This window comes from Haemaphysalis longicornis, unplaced genomic scaffold (genome assembly GCF_048455015.1).
Source record: "Haemaphysalis longicornis isolate Haplotype H1 unplaced genomic scaffold, Haemaphysalis longicornis Haplotype H1 scaffold_4, whole genome shotgun sequence".
Classification (NCBI taxonomy): Eukaryota; Metazoa; Arthropoda; class Arachnida; order Ixodida; family Ixodidae; genus Haemaphysalis; species Haemaphysalis longicornis.
Genome location: NW_027526361.1, coordinates 50,018,771 through 50,034,419, shown reverse-complemented (window position 1 = coordinate 50,034,419; position 15,649 = coordinate 50,018,771).

The following is a 15,649-nucleotide window of genomic DNA, read 5'->3' as shown; positions in this document are numbered from 1 at the left end:
TTTCTCAGTGCCACTGTTTTTCGACGCGCTGAGGGTCCGGAGGCAAACCTCGAGATTGCGGGTACGAATCCCGTGGTATTGCCCGAGAATCCCCGCGTTCATCTGCGAACGTTCTCAAAGTGAGTAGCTACTGAAAAAATAATATTAGTTATGCGGCATACCCTGTTTTCTTTACACTCAGGGCACGTCTACAGGCCGCAGGCACGCATGTTTTGTATATCCAGAAGTAATGAGGGTAAAACTTGTGGGTTGCCATGACAACGAATGCTGGGAACATTCTTCTGGTTTCCGCGCACAAATTACACGGCAATTTTTACCCTGGCTATTCGGACTTCCTCTCTACTGGATAGTGATTTGTTTCGCTGCGTCTTGTAGCGCCAAACGGTTGCCCTAACTTTGGTCACAAGCGAAGTTCATAGTTCACAGTTCAAGCGAAGCACATAGGGTGCGTTTGCTTTGTCCCGTACGATTTCTGCTGGCTTTAGTTTAAGGTACACAAGCCCTTTCAGACGAGTCGGCAGCGAACAATGCAAGGTTTCGTTGCAATATACGTCACGCCACGGCAACCCTTCGCAATATAACCCGTGGCCCAGCGCCATTTCATCCCTGCGCACTTATTTTTGCGGTTGTCATTTTGCGGTTGTCATTTGTCATTTTATTATACCGATGTGAGTGCCTGAGATAGGTCGGCAAAAACACTCATGCAGCCTGCACTCGTGCAGCATGCACCTGTTGGTATGAACGTACATGCAATACGTAAATACGTTAATACAATAACTTTTAACTACGGGTATATAAGCGTATAACATACAAGACAATTATTATTTAGAACGTGAAAAAACGTTATACCGTGAAGGTATTGATAACGGTTGAAATCTTTCAAATATTTGGTTGGTGTTAATCTCATATATATTTCCGGTAAATGTGTCTTCATTTTCCGCAACTTGAGTTCCGATAATCCCTTTCGATATTAGCTTACTAGGCTCTTAGCCACGTCAGTTTTTTAGTGTTATTTTACAAATTTCGTCACCATGAGGAGTCAACCAATATTAAACTCCCTGTTGGGGACGCCCTAGCCAGTTGTGAGAGATTCCTTTTCGTTCAGAAAGGCAAGTTCCACCTGTGATCGTTATAATCGGGTAAATGAAAATAATTGGTCTAACGAAATTCTGAAAATTAAAAAAAAAAGATAAATATAGAAAAATAACGGAGAATGGTGGACCTTACAACGCCTTGCATATCCACAATAATGTTGATTTCGCGGAATTTCCACCTTTAATCGTTGTAATAGCGGAAATGGAGATAATTGGTCAGACAGGATTTAGAAAAAGAAAAAAAAAATGGCTGTAAAAAACTCACACTCAATACGAACGGCATAAGAATGCTGCTCATTAGTACGCAATTCTCTAAATTTCTTCATATATTTTTTTTCCGGCATTTGCACGTGACTCATACAACTGGAGTGGGTGCGAACAGCGTCAGCCAACAGAACATAAAACCTATGAGGACCTAAGCATTGGTGGCACCTTTAAAATCATTCCGTCCTCTAGAGGGAGGTTTTAAATGCAGAGCGTAGACAGCGGAATGCGCTCGACATGCTGGTTACTCCTGTGTTCCCGCGTTCAAAAAACGGTTGTTTTTTCATTTGCAAAATATGATTTCCGGCCGCTACTCTTCAGTGCGGGTTAAGTAAGCGAAAAGCCCAATTTGACAAGGTTGGATTAGCGGTAGTCGACAGTGGTGTGGTTCCGGGATAACTTGCGCGCCTTATTCATGAGGGCCATCGCTGAGGGAAAATATAATGACTGTAGAGTTTTCTATAATAATAAAAAAAACTGCAAAAATAAAATTAGAAGCCACTGACAAGTTTTCTGACGTATTCATCGCCGTATCGATAAAACATTAGGTGTTAACTAACCAATATCTTGGTGATATGAGTGTCATAAAAGTTGTGCCCTATGCAGACAATGTGGCTCAGTAAGGTAATATTCTCCAGAAAAAATAAACTATTCTTACTTGTATTTTGCACGTACCTTCGCCATACCACAGCGGAATGGCTTACTGCTAAATACATTGCTCATACAAAGCTCACAATTCATGTCATGAAAGTATGTGTCCGTAATTATGGCTAATTAGGGGACGGTTATCGTGCCTCTTTCGTCTGTCTATACTGGGAAGATTTGGTAAAAGTAAAAAAAGAAATCCGTAGTTTTTTCTTTTGTTCAGAAATACGTCAAGTCCACATGTATGTTTACTTTCATTTCTTTAATTAAAAATGCAGACTTGGTTTTCACTCTTGTCCTTCTCATCACAGGCCACCCTAAATTAGTTCGTCTTCAATCTTAAAAAATTCTATAGACGCCCGTAACTTGAAAAATATACAGCATATAACCTTGTCCATTGGTGGAAAGCTTTACATTTTAACGCAGCAACGGCGCTTTAAAATCTGTTTTCGGCGCTCCTTACCTTTGGACTTTACTCTCGAAACCCACATACGGGCGGCCCTCTTTGAAATGCGTCAGTCTGATTTTCATTACGCGAAACTATATGGAGTTAGTGGAGAACCAGGTATTAGTAATATTGACAGTTCCGAGCGTACCTATGAGCGTACCTTTTTGATCGACACGGCACCAAAGAAAAAAGATTTCTGCGGGCGTTGTCGACAAGGCGTGAAGATATCGGATGAAAAAAAAAAAACACTTCAAGACGATATCTCTTTCCCTCTGCGCTGATAAGAAGAGTGAAATCTATACAAACTCAGCCCGCGGAAACTGCTCCCCGGTTCGCTTCTTGCTACTGAAAAGTTACACAGGTTCTTCCTTGCTGTTTTTTGCGTTGCCACCTAATAACGGTTTACAGAATTTGCATAATATGATCAATAACAAAAGCCCCTAATTGGAGCGATGCTCCGCCCATAGAGTTTCATACTAATATATGCTAGAGGGAAACCTGTCGCTGCAGTCGCGGGCCGCCGTGGGCGCTGCCATTGCCGCTAGCGACGTTCCTTGCCTACTCGGCTGGGTTAGCCACAGGGCTTCTGTTTTGTCTTGAAGCCAAAATCAACAAAAAAGGGTGACATTTTTTCCTTGTTCGTGGTGCATGAAGCTTCTACATAATCGCTGACAAGTTAATCTTTTGGGGGGTTCAAGTTTGTAATAACAAAACAAATTTGATGAACCTTCTATTGTAATATTGTTGCTTTTTTTGCAGCCAGAGCCAACTTTTCAGCCTGTTCATGAGTCATGCCTAGGACAAGTGGAACGTTCCTGACCTGTACATGCCGGAACGCTCGCCGAAACGCAGCTTCCCTAGACAGTGGCGCCAGATTTCCCTCTAGTATATATTAGTATGAAACTCTATAGCTCCGCCTGTGACTAAATCCAACTAGAAATCACACATTCAACGCCAGGATAATTGGCAAGTGTGCGTAGGAAAGGGACAATAATTTGATCAGGCAGAGCAAGCTTCTTGTAAAGGCTACCCTATGCAACAGTTTGCATGTGAAACGAAATGGATATATATATATGTATATATATATATATATATATATATATACGAAAATACTGAGCGTGTTTCGAAGGCTGCGGGATACGCAGAATCACAGGGAGATCTTGGGATATTGCTTTTCAAGTGAAGGACCGGCACAACACTCCGGAAATAAACGTAAGATGTCGTGTTTCTCCAGCAACTTAGCGAGTCCGCTTTACTTCAACCTTAATATCTTAACCTAGTCAAGCACGTGTGCACACTGCACTTTCTGAAAGTACATCTGCATGCATCAACACTTCGATGTGGGGACTGCTGTGAGTCAACTGCCTAAGATTTCTGATGAATTCCAAGCGCTTGTGCACATGAAAACGAAAACAAAAAAAAAAATGTTGGGGCTAGGCGCCGGGTAATTAAGAAAAACAAAGCAAACTTGCCCTTGCCTTCCTTTATTCTTAGTAACAGGTATTGCGTGAAGTGAAAATCAAACGTTTATTTTTTGGGTGAAGCACATCTTGAAAAACGCCGATGGCACGTTTGGCGTAGCTTTTTTGGGGGGATGGGGAGGGGGGTGTACTGTTTAAACTTTTGACGTTCCTTTCTAGGTGTCCTTTTTCCGAAGCCGACTTGAACTCATAAATACCGTTCAGCTGCAAAAAGATGTCCTGCTAGAACAGTTTTTAGAATAATGAGGTATATATACTATAGGCAATGGAATTTTCGAGTGGCGACTGCTGGTGGCACGGTTAATACATGTCAACAATATTTACAGCAGAGAAAATCTTGGGTGCATGTGAGGCAAAGCCCGAGCACGAAAGCGAGCGTAGCATTCATTGCGCTCTTAATTAAAGTGAACATCTAGGGAATTTTTATGGAACCAATGAAAAGCAAAGAGGAGGCGAGGTAACTCCGCAAGCGATGATGATGATGAATAAACTTTATTGGAGTCGAGGTGCTGACGTTAGGGCACCCGCCCGGGAGGAGGCTTCCTTAGTCCGGAATGCCTAGACTATGTTGGCAATCCGTGCCCTCTCCACCAATCGTCGCTGGTGTGAGAGGTCGGGGCTGGTGAGCAGCTCCATCCTCTGCTCATAGGTAGGGTTGGGGTTAGGGGTGAGGGTTGGGGACTGCTGGCACTCCCATACCATGTGGTACGGGGTGCCTGGTTGGGGGCAGGATTTGCATGTGGCAGGGTACAGGGTGGGATACATGGCATGTCGAATGGTGTTTGTTATGTGGGTGGGTGTTAGTCTGTAGTCGCCGGAACGTAGTAGCTTCATCACGAGCGATGTTCGGGTGGGGGAATGAGTATTTGCGACGCTCGTTCGTATAGTGGGCGAGTATGTCGGCGTATGTTTCCAGTGGGGTGGGCGTAACTGTTGCTTCAGAGTGGGATTCGTGGCCCTCGTGGGAAGCGGCCCGGTGTGAATGAGCGCCGGCAGCGGCGTGTATCAACTCCTTACCCCCGAGAGATTCCTGACCTGGAGTACAAATTATCTGCAGTTCTGGGAGTGGTTTCGCTTGCGCAAACGAAAAACAAAACAAAAACACACAAAAAAAACGCGACAATATAAGGTTTAGCTTCCCGAGTTGAAAATATCATGCGAATGCAGCATACTCTCGAATGCACAACTCCCGGTATGTTGCTTACAATCGTCTTTTTAAATATTTTGTCAATACTGTTGACGTAGCCATCGTGCTCGCAAGCAGTGTACGTTTGTTTTCTGGACAACCACCTATGTCTACGTGCCCGGATAAACATTTTCACTCCAGTATTTACGTGGACACTCCGAAGCTCCAGCGGACGTTCGGGGCTCTTCACTGTACCCTCTACTGCTCCCCTTTTACGCCGCTGGTGTTGGTTATGCTGCCGCTGCCGTCGCCTTGATACGATGCTAGCTGTAGCCCCGTAGTGTTCGCGTGCAGCATGTGGGACGTGGCGTACGAGCAGGCAATTCTGTGGATGAGCGCGGAGTAAGTAGCAACCTTTTCGTAGGGCTCCTGAATATAGAGTCTGGGTTAGACGAGGGAACTTGGTTGCATTTGCCTAAGTATAGAGGTTACACGCTCCAGAGACCACCGGCCAAAATATTCTGTCTCGATACAGAATATTGGTGCCTTCTCCATAGCGATATCGCAAAGCGGCTGGGCTTGATTAGATAGGCACGCCCGAGAATGTGATACCATTACGAAGATGCCCACGTCAAAGGGTTGTTCAATAAATACGAAGCCACGAAATAGACCATGCAGATCTTCCGCGCAGAAACGCTAGCAGTTCAGTTTTCCCCGGTAAATTCTTCGACGTTGTGGCACAAATTGCTTGGTGAGGTTCTTGTTTTATCCTGTGTAATTGTTTCTTCTTCTGTTCTTTTTTTTCTATTGCCTTTGGCATAAATGTACAAGAAGAAACTCTCCCCGGCAATTAGAGAAGCTGCATGAGGTCTGGAGAGGTCTGGATAATTGCTGGAGAGGTCTGTTCCTTGCTCGCAAAGAATCTCTGGTATTGGATTCTCGGATTCCATATATTCCTAAGAACGCGTTTCGTTCACTGCCAAAAATAGAGCTCACCGACTATAAGTATACACTAAAGAAGGGCGGTAAAGAAGTGAGACGCGTTGGTTACGTCCCTGAGTTTGATCTTTTCGTGTCGGCCACGCAAATCGCGAAAGATTCACCCAAACAAACGGGCGCCTTCTACTTCGACTTTCGACAAACAGAGTGTATCCGGAACTGGTCTGTTTATTCTGAGGCTTTGGGTTCCAAGGAACTATTTCTCTTCAATTGCGTACGCTGGGCTCATATTATATTCCGGGCCCAGTGACTGCAATTGTGTGGTTCACCCGAAGTGGGGCTCCAGCTAGATGATTATTTCTTTCTCACAAGTGCCTACCTTGAGGCGAGAAGACCCGGCGCGGTGGCCCAGTGGCTGAGGCGTTTCACTCCTGAGCACGAGGTCGCGGGTTCGATTCCCGGCCGCAGCGGCCGCTTTTCTGATGGTGAAAAGCAAAAACGCCCGTGTGTGCGAGATTTCAGCGCACGTTAAAGATACCCAGGTGGTCCAAATTAATCCGGAGCCCTCCACTACGGCGCGCCTCATCGCCTGCGTTGCGTTGGCGCGTTAAACCCTACAATCAATCAATCAATCAACCAACCAACCAACCAACCAACCAACCAACCAACCAACCAACCAACCAACCAACCAACCAACCAACCAACCAACCAACCAACCAACCAACCAACCGACCGACCGACCGACCGACCGACCGACCGACCGACCGACCGACCGACCGACCGACCGACCGACCGACCGACCGACCGACCGACCGACCGACCGACCGACCGACCGACCGACCGACCGACCGACCGACCGACCGACCGACCGACCGACCGACCGACCGACCGACCGACCGACCGACCGACCGACCGACCGACCGACCGACCGACCGACCGACCGACCGACCGACCGACCGACCGACCGACCGACCGACCGACCGACCGACCGACCGACCGACCGACCGACCGACCGACCGACCGACCGACCGACCGACCGACCGACCGACCGACCGACCGACCGACCGACCGACCGACCGACCGACCGACCGACCGACCGACCGACCGACCGACCGACCGACCGACCGACCGACCGACCGACCGACCGACCGACCGACCGACCGACCGACCGACCGACCGACCGACCGACCGACCGACCGACCGACCGACCGACCGACCGACCGACCGACCGACCGACCGACCGACCGACCGACCGACCGACCGACCGACCGACCGACCGACCGACCGACCGACCGACCGACCGACCGACCGACCGACTTTGAGGCAAGAACACTCGAAAAAATTTGTAGTCGTTTCGCGCAGGTGAATAAGAGTGGTCACGCTCGCGCTGTGACAGTTTCGCTTGGTTATTATTAGTTATCTAAGTTTTAAAGCAAAGGCATTAGTTGACCCCGAGGGTCAACAACCGTGCGCGATCTCGGCGTCGTAACCGGAAGCCGGCAGACAATTTGGCGACAGCACGAAGAGAATGAACATAAAGTATTTCAATCGAAAAAAAATGAAATCATAGCTGCGTTCGCTCGAAGTAGAAATATGCTCTCTCTGTCTCTCTAGTCATGTGGGTCCAATGCTGTCACGAAGAAAGCAGAAAATTAACCGTCTGATGAATGATTAATTCCAAGCGCACATGGCAACCGATATTCCCTGTTTACACGCCTTACAGCGTTCACACATCTGCGAGCATCCGCTTGTAACCTAACGGAAAATAGACCTTTTGGGGAGGTATGAAAGATCCAAGCAAGGGATAAGATCTCGCGGGACTTCTCTACCGCGTAATGGATTCCCAAGAGCAGCATTTACAACTTTTTTCCCAACGCAGTTTTGGACGTTTGGGGGCCTTGAACCAAACAAGAAAATAGCCCAGTTTGGTCACGAGCTGTCTATACCCTAGCCAATAAGCAGCGCTGGAGCTCGCTGCAAGATTAGCCGCACACATCGGCAGAGCCAGAGGCTGCACATACCCCGAGACTCATGGTCAATCGTTTCAGAATTTGTATGATCCCTCCACGACAAAAAAAAAAACGATAAGAAATTGGAGTTAAAAAATAAGGATGCCAAAAGGCTCCTGAAGGCAGCAATTTCGTGAACGGGTGCTCCCAAAAGACTGGCCGGTGTTGCACTTGAGCCCCCATCGCTAGGGAAAAGTCGACACCGAAAGGACGGTATGGAACACGTTTCGGCTCGCTTTCCTGCATAGTTCTCGCCTGATATTGAGCGCCTGCAAAATTGGCTCATTAGTGGCATAGAGGCGCCTTTTTTCGGCTTGTTTTTTGTGTTTCTAGTAATGCCTATTGCTTACAAAATTATCAAATTATTTGCCTCATCTTCATGCAGTGTTTTTCTTCTGACAGCTGTCCTATCACCGTCTTTTATTTTTTCTAACAGCATTTCATCGGTATGATGTCGATCTGACCTTTACTCCGAGGAGGGTAGATGTATTACGGAAAGAGGGGGGTGAGAATAAGGATGGGGGAGTGTTGGAGGAGGGCAGCTCGACAGCGCATTATTACCCACAATCGAACGAATGCTCATAAAATCACATCAGCAGTAATCGGAGATTGCTTCATTGCTTCTGCTAGAACTTTATATGGGATCGGCTGAACATTATGCGCCTAAAATATTCCCCGACTGAAATTTATATGAACTTCGTGCTGATTTCTTGGATTTGCCGTTTTGGCATCGCCCTTTCTGCGTCGCCATTTCTGTGTCTGCATCGCGAAGGTGGCAGATTTGTTCAGTTTGAAAGAATGAGCCTTTTGTGACTCACCCTGCTCCATTCCAGCCACGAAAGATGCTTTTTAACAGAGAAAACACAAGTAATATTGAAGAACTTCTAAATTTCGCGCCCCAGTCACGTAATTTGCGAAGGAGGGGAAATAATGGTACGTTCGATCGCGACTTTTCACTGCACGTTCGCATTCAAGTGACACTATCAAATGCAACAAAAGGCCCACTACAATCACCCAGTCATATTTCGGGGCGGTGGCTTGGGTGGGCGTCCGCCAATCGCATAAACAAGGCTCTGTGACGTCATAAAAATCGCCGGAAAGTGGCGGGGGGGGGAGTCACAACTGCTTCATAGGTTTCCTTTATTGTCTTAATTATTTGTTCGAGAGAGAGAAAAAGTAAAGGAAAGGCAGGAATGTTAACCAGGCTACGGCCTAGTATGCTATCCTGCACGGGAGAAAGGGGAACAATGAGTGAAAAGAGGAAAACAGAAAAAGAAGGGGAAAGGTACGGACAGAGCGTGGAGTGGTGTGCCCAGCAGTAGGACACTAAAGACATTGTCTAAAGTTCAGACAGTTCGTAGAGAGTAGTCTTGCGCTACAGTCTCTTGTGCAATTCCGTCGTTTTGAGGAAACACAGGAGCGCTTTTGTCGCCTTGTCCGCAGACGACGGAGAAGGCCAGTGGCCCAGGATTGTCTCCTCAGAGAACGGGAGCCGAGAGTCTAACTTTCGTAGAGTCGCAGAGAGCTGGCGGCGTTCGGTTGAAAACCGTGGACAATCGCAGAGGACATGCCGTATGGTCTCTGGTGTTCCACAGACTTCGCACGCCTAGTTTCCGATAAAATTGGTAGCATTGTTACCGGGACCAAGCGATCTTTTAACAAACTAAACTGTTATTTTGTATTCATTTCCCCTTTAAAGCCGCTGTCAGCGCCTGTTGCAAAAGTTTTTCTGGCATAACAAAGTGAACACATGCATGCAAGACCATTTTAAGGTACTAAAACTGACGGGATGGCTCATAAAGACTGACTTTGCTGAGAAAAGAAAACTTCTGGCATGTAGCAAAGCTCGAGTGCCTAGCAAGGAGTACCTTGTAATTTTATTAGGCGTACAAGGTTGCATTTTTAACGAAGCAGATGGTGAAGAAACTATTTAAAATGAACTACGAGCAGGGAAAGATGAACGCGAGGGCTGGATTTGTGCTTAAAGTTAAATTGATGGGCAGTTTGAATTCATGAATAACAGTAGCCGACCGTTTTTTCCGAACTCCAAAAATTCGGACTTGCTGGATATTCCGGACTTTCCCGAGGAACCGCCATTTGTCTCATAGGGGTAATGGCTCGCAGATTTTTCGGGCTACTTTTCGTTCCTTTCCAGGTCCGAAAAATCGGTCGGCTACTGTATTGCACCAATTTGGTGGATTTTGGGTAAGACAATGACGTAAGGGAACGCGGGGCCTCATCACATGATGGGGATTATGTGACCATCACTTTATAAAACGCCACTTCCGCTCATTATCAGCATATCCACTTTGCACACAGGCTGGTGCAAAGTGAATTAGACAAGCTGGTCGCATATTTCGGTCTGCGAACTACATACGTAGTTCGCAGACCGAAATATGTCTCCTCTAATTAGCGCATGGCCGCAATGAGTGTTCGGCCATTCATGGCGAAATCTCACATGGCGGTCTTTCTCATTATTGTTACTTTTACTGCGCTCGCACTAATGGACAAATTGTGCAATAAACCCGGCATCATTACTGATAGTCGTTTAAAGATGCGGCTGAAATGACCCATGAGGATAGAGCGGCGAAAAGGTGAAGGGGTGGAGCTGTGGTTTGAAAAAGGAAGGAGAGAGAAGTGATGGGGAAGAGGAAAGGAACGAACCGAATTGAAATAAGTTCAACAATAACCAGTCCCGTACCTATGATTAAATGAGCGTTCTTTGCGCGTGGACCGTCATAACAAAGTTGGATATACATTTTGTCGGACGAATGCATTTTATCATTCATTCATACCCAATACTTCTACAGAATGGAATCACCTTCCATCAGAGATCGTATCCATTTCGAATCATTCTTTTTTTCGCTAGACGTCGTCTGCATTTATGCAATGTGATAATCTAGTGTGATTACGTGAAACGCGGATAGAATGTTCTTTTTTTAACATGTGTAATTCGTTGTTTGTTGGTGAGTTCCTTTATGGTTACTGTGTATTTTGTCAGAGTTCTGTGTATAAATGCGTAGAGTACGTTGTTATTTTGATGGTTTGCTTTGTTTTGTATTTCACAGCCAAAAAATGCTGTTTTACTTTGCTGTGAATTTTAACTAACTATATACTGTTTTGCCCACTCCCCTCTACAATGCCTTGGCACTTGAGGGTATCTGAAATAAATAAATAAAAAACATTGCTAGCGATGACGCAACCGCATCAACAGAAGTGGCCTCCCGTAGATTTGACCAACCTGTTAGAGCCGCTTCCATTTTTAATGCCATGGCTAGAAAAAGAGCCGAGGAAAAACCTAATCGCCTTTTCCCCTCCATTACTGTGCATTTAACGCAAACGTTAACATATATGATCCTTACGAAATCCTTCAACATCTCACCGCGCTTTTATGACTCCTGCTCTTCTGTTCTAGTTTTACACGTATTTTAGGGGTTACATACGAAGGGCACCAGCCCGTATTTTTATAGAATGTCCTTCGCCGGGGTGAGCCTCCGATCCTAGGTGTAGCTCAGGACAATAAACCCCAGTTTCATTTATGTAGCTACCAACCCCATTAGGGTTACTCTTGACCAAAATTGTTAATTCAACCAAACCCGTCCTGCGTCTTACACCTCTTTTGCTATTCTTTCCCTAGAATCTACAAAAAATAATTGTAGTAGCTCTATACAACCCCCTCTCCTCCGTGTCTTGTGATTTGGATAAAATTACTGTCATACCTTGCCACGTTTTGAAAGCGTGTGAGATTCGAAAATCATTGCAGGGTATTCACGTCTAGCAACTTGCCAAGGGGAAAGCAACTGTGTGGTGAACGCGATGCATAATGAATAGAGTAAATTAAACAAGGCCTTGCGTCATCTTTGAGTACATTTACGTTAACAGCATTTTGGATGACTACCAGACATGGTCAACCGGCGCAATGATATCCTGGATATCCCGCCAGGATATCCTGTCTCGCAATTTCAAGTACGTACTCGCCCGCGTCAATGCCGACCTTGGAATACCCGGGTGCTAATAATCACAACATAAACGTTCTACAGGGTGGTACAAAATCGTAGGCCAGGCTGTGTGCGCGAATAGCCGTTTTTGTTTTCACGGAGTGTGGCCCTTTGGTACGCCCGCCCGCTATGCAGCCTGCTACGGAGGTCGACGCATTAAGCGCGCTGCAATGAGCGTGGTGCAAATTGCTCCCGTGTTATCCTCTGGTTGTCCCACATCTTTGCTCCAATGGGCATCTCTAAGACGCTTCGAGACGCTTCCAGCATTTCGGAGCTCCGAGACGCTCCCAGCATGTTGATCTTAGCCTCGTCGGTGACTGTCCCAGGTGGAAGATTCCATTAGCAGGCGCGCCCGCGTAAGAGGGCCCGGCGGAGCCCAGGCTCAAATTAGGCACCCGCTACCCCAAGGCGCCACAAAAAGAGGAAGGCATCCGCATCCGCCTTTCCACCATTTCGTCTCGCCTGGTGATTGGGCACTTTGAACGTACATCCGCGACGTTACTTCTGTCCCTAGCAATGGAAAGAGTGGAATGCTGTCTCGCGTAACGATTACATTGGCACCTTTTCCGTGCTAAACCACTACGTAGGAGGGGCAAACCAATCAGCGTTGCGCTTTTACGTTTATGTGTTTTCTCTGGATCTTCGTGGCAGCTAAAGAGAAAACGGGAATTTACTCGATTAGTGACTGGGTCTTCTCCAGACGGAAGTCGTGTGCTCCGACTGTGCGCCTAGAGCACACGTACAGTTCTGTGCTATGGGATCGCGTTCAGGTTATCTACTGTGGAGGAGGTAACTTTGTGTACGGAAGTTTTTTTTTTTCCCCCAAAAAGAGCTAAAAATTGAAATAAGACTGGTCACTAACCGCACGTTAAAAACCAGTGGTATTCGTGTCATCCTTTTTTTATTGTTACTTGTGCCATTACCACTACCACTAATAATAATAGTAATAATATCAATATCAATAATAACCATGACAACTTAAGTGGCTAACATAAACAGAACCCATGAATAGGCGCACCAAACACCCCGGTTGGCTCGTATTCGGAAACGCGGCAGCAGCAGCACTGCCCTTTCAGGCCCCAAACTAAAAAAATGATTTATTAAGGAAAGGTGGCAGTGACAAGAGCCGATACTTCTTAATGCAAAGTAAGCACTTCGGAAACGGCTTTGCGCGTATTGGTGCCAATTTATTATTAAAAACTCAACAAGAAGGATTAAAATTCAGGATTCTATTAAAGCTTCGCCGAAATGAGGGCGTACATTTTGGTGGTCATAATGCCGGACAGTTCCGCAGAGATTTTCTTGTTAACTTAATTAAGTCGATAGAAACTGCTCCCTGCCGTTTTTTAAATAACAGTTTGCTTGAAAAGAATGTAAAAAGAAAGTGGACTGGTGGCCGTAAAAAAATATCGATCTTCCTTCCCAGATAGAGCACATAAATGCGTCATTTCTTGAGCGCTTGCACATTTCCTGATTAACAGCTGCATCAATTTTTAACATCATGTTTAGCATAATCAATATTCACGCATCATCTTCATCATCAGCATCCGTGATGGCCTGATGATGCGCAAATGTAGCGCAATTTCACATTATCGCAACGGCGTGACCAGTCTCCCAGACAGCCCAAAATGTTTCATTGGTGTGGTGGCCAAAAATTGTAGTTTGAAAATGGCGGCACGGAGCAGCTACGAAGGCGCCACCAGACGCCGCGCGCAACCGAACATGTCCTTTTGTACTACGCGAAAGATGCGAATCGTCAGCGATGGCTGAAAGCCTCAGCGAGGTATCGGTAAAGATGGCTAACGAAGCATAACGTGAGCGCTTGTACAGGGCTTGAATGACCAAATATACCCCACCCTCTAAACACTGGCCATACACTGTGCCATCTACTGAAAAGTCACAAACTAATATCATGGTGAACTGCCTCCGGGGCATTCCCCTTTAATGGAGAAAGCCACTTACAGGATCAAAACATGGCCCTAGAAGCCGTTCTTTTTTTTTTTCGTTTTAGAGAATGTTGGCGCATGCTCGGCGATACGGGTCGGGAAACCATTATTAATACTTAGTCACTGCGCACACTTTTTCTATCCGCATTTTTACCAGAGCAGCAGAAAGCGTGATTGCAAATTGCCTTGGGTTATGAGGCCCGCTTAAGAGATGCCACTACATAATGCAGCGCCTTCATCCAACAAATATGTACGTGAAAACGGTTGCCCTGTCACCAAAGGACCTACTACGTACCCAGACTCAAGCAACACGGATGCGTCATGCTGTTGAAACACCTATTCAACATCCCGCTAGCTGACGAGGTATTTGAGCAACGATGCGTGAGAGTTTTCAAAACAGCACAGAAGCACACATACGGAGCTCTGCTTGCCGTTGGTTATGCATGTAGTTCGGCGTTGTAATTTCGCTATTTGGCTTTGCGTTCATAGGGCTGGCTTTCGCGGCGAGTTTCCTGCAAACACCTCCATACCGTACACACGCACACAAAAAAGTACCTGCCTGTTCGTTTATTATTTTTGAGCTTAATGACATTCCGCAGACCTCGGTTATGATTGAGAGGTCCCACAGGCTTTCACTAATGCATCTCTCAGGGGGTGACTTCAAGGAAGAGTATGAGTTCGAGGAGGAGGAAAAGGAAAAAAAAAAACTTTATTTATCCTATCCGTTGTGAGTGCCGTCACTCCGTACCGGGGAGCGGTGACCTCAGTCCAGGACTCCCTGGCTGTAGGCGGCTTTCCGTGTCGTGTTCACCAGCTGAAGCTGGGGGCAGGGGTCGGAGCTGGTCAGCGTCGCTGCCCACTGTGTAGGGGCATGGTTGGGATTAGGAGGGCGGTCGTGGTTGTTAGGAAATGCTCACACTATGTGGTATAGGGTTCCTCATGTTGGGCAGAAGATGTACTGAGGTGAGTATTGGATCCGGAATATTTTGTGCCAGAGCGTGTAGGGGGGAAGGTGTTTGTTTGGAGCTGGCGAAGTATTACTCCTCCTTCTTTGGTGAGTCGCTTATGTGGGGGAGAAAACTCAGTAGTGAGAGAGTATGTCAGTGTGGGTTAGTAGAGGGGCGTGTAGTGCGTGGGGATGGTTGGTATAGCGTTGTGGCTGTCCGAAAAGGCCCGGTGTACTGCTTCTCGAGCCGCGGTAGGTGCCGCTTCGTTGCCGATTATGCCTGACTTGGTGCCCAGATAATGCAGAGGTCAGGCAGGTGAGCCGTGTTTTTTTAGAATATTGAGGGCTACTGGGGAGAGAGTGCCTCGCGGGAATTTGCGAGAAGCTTCTTGAGAATCTGTCAGTACAGTCAGGTAGTCTCTTTTCGTTGGAAGAGCAAATACTTTTAGCTCATACAGATGAAGGCAGATATTTCTCCTTAGTTTGGCACTCCAAACAGACATTACTTTATTAAAAGTGCTTTGGGATTCAAATCTATGAGAAGTGAATGTTACTAATTACCAAATAGACGAAATGATTACTTGAAGACATGCTATGATTAAAGGGTGTAAGAAAACAAAAACCTACGTGCCTTATCTATGTTATTATCTTCCAGCGCCCTTACGTAGCGATATCTCTTTTCCCTCCCATCACCGACTAGTTGAAGCGTGGGCTCTTTTTGGAAATCAAAACGCAGGAGCTACAGAGATCCTA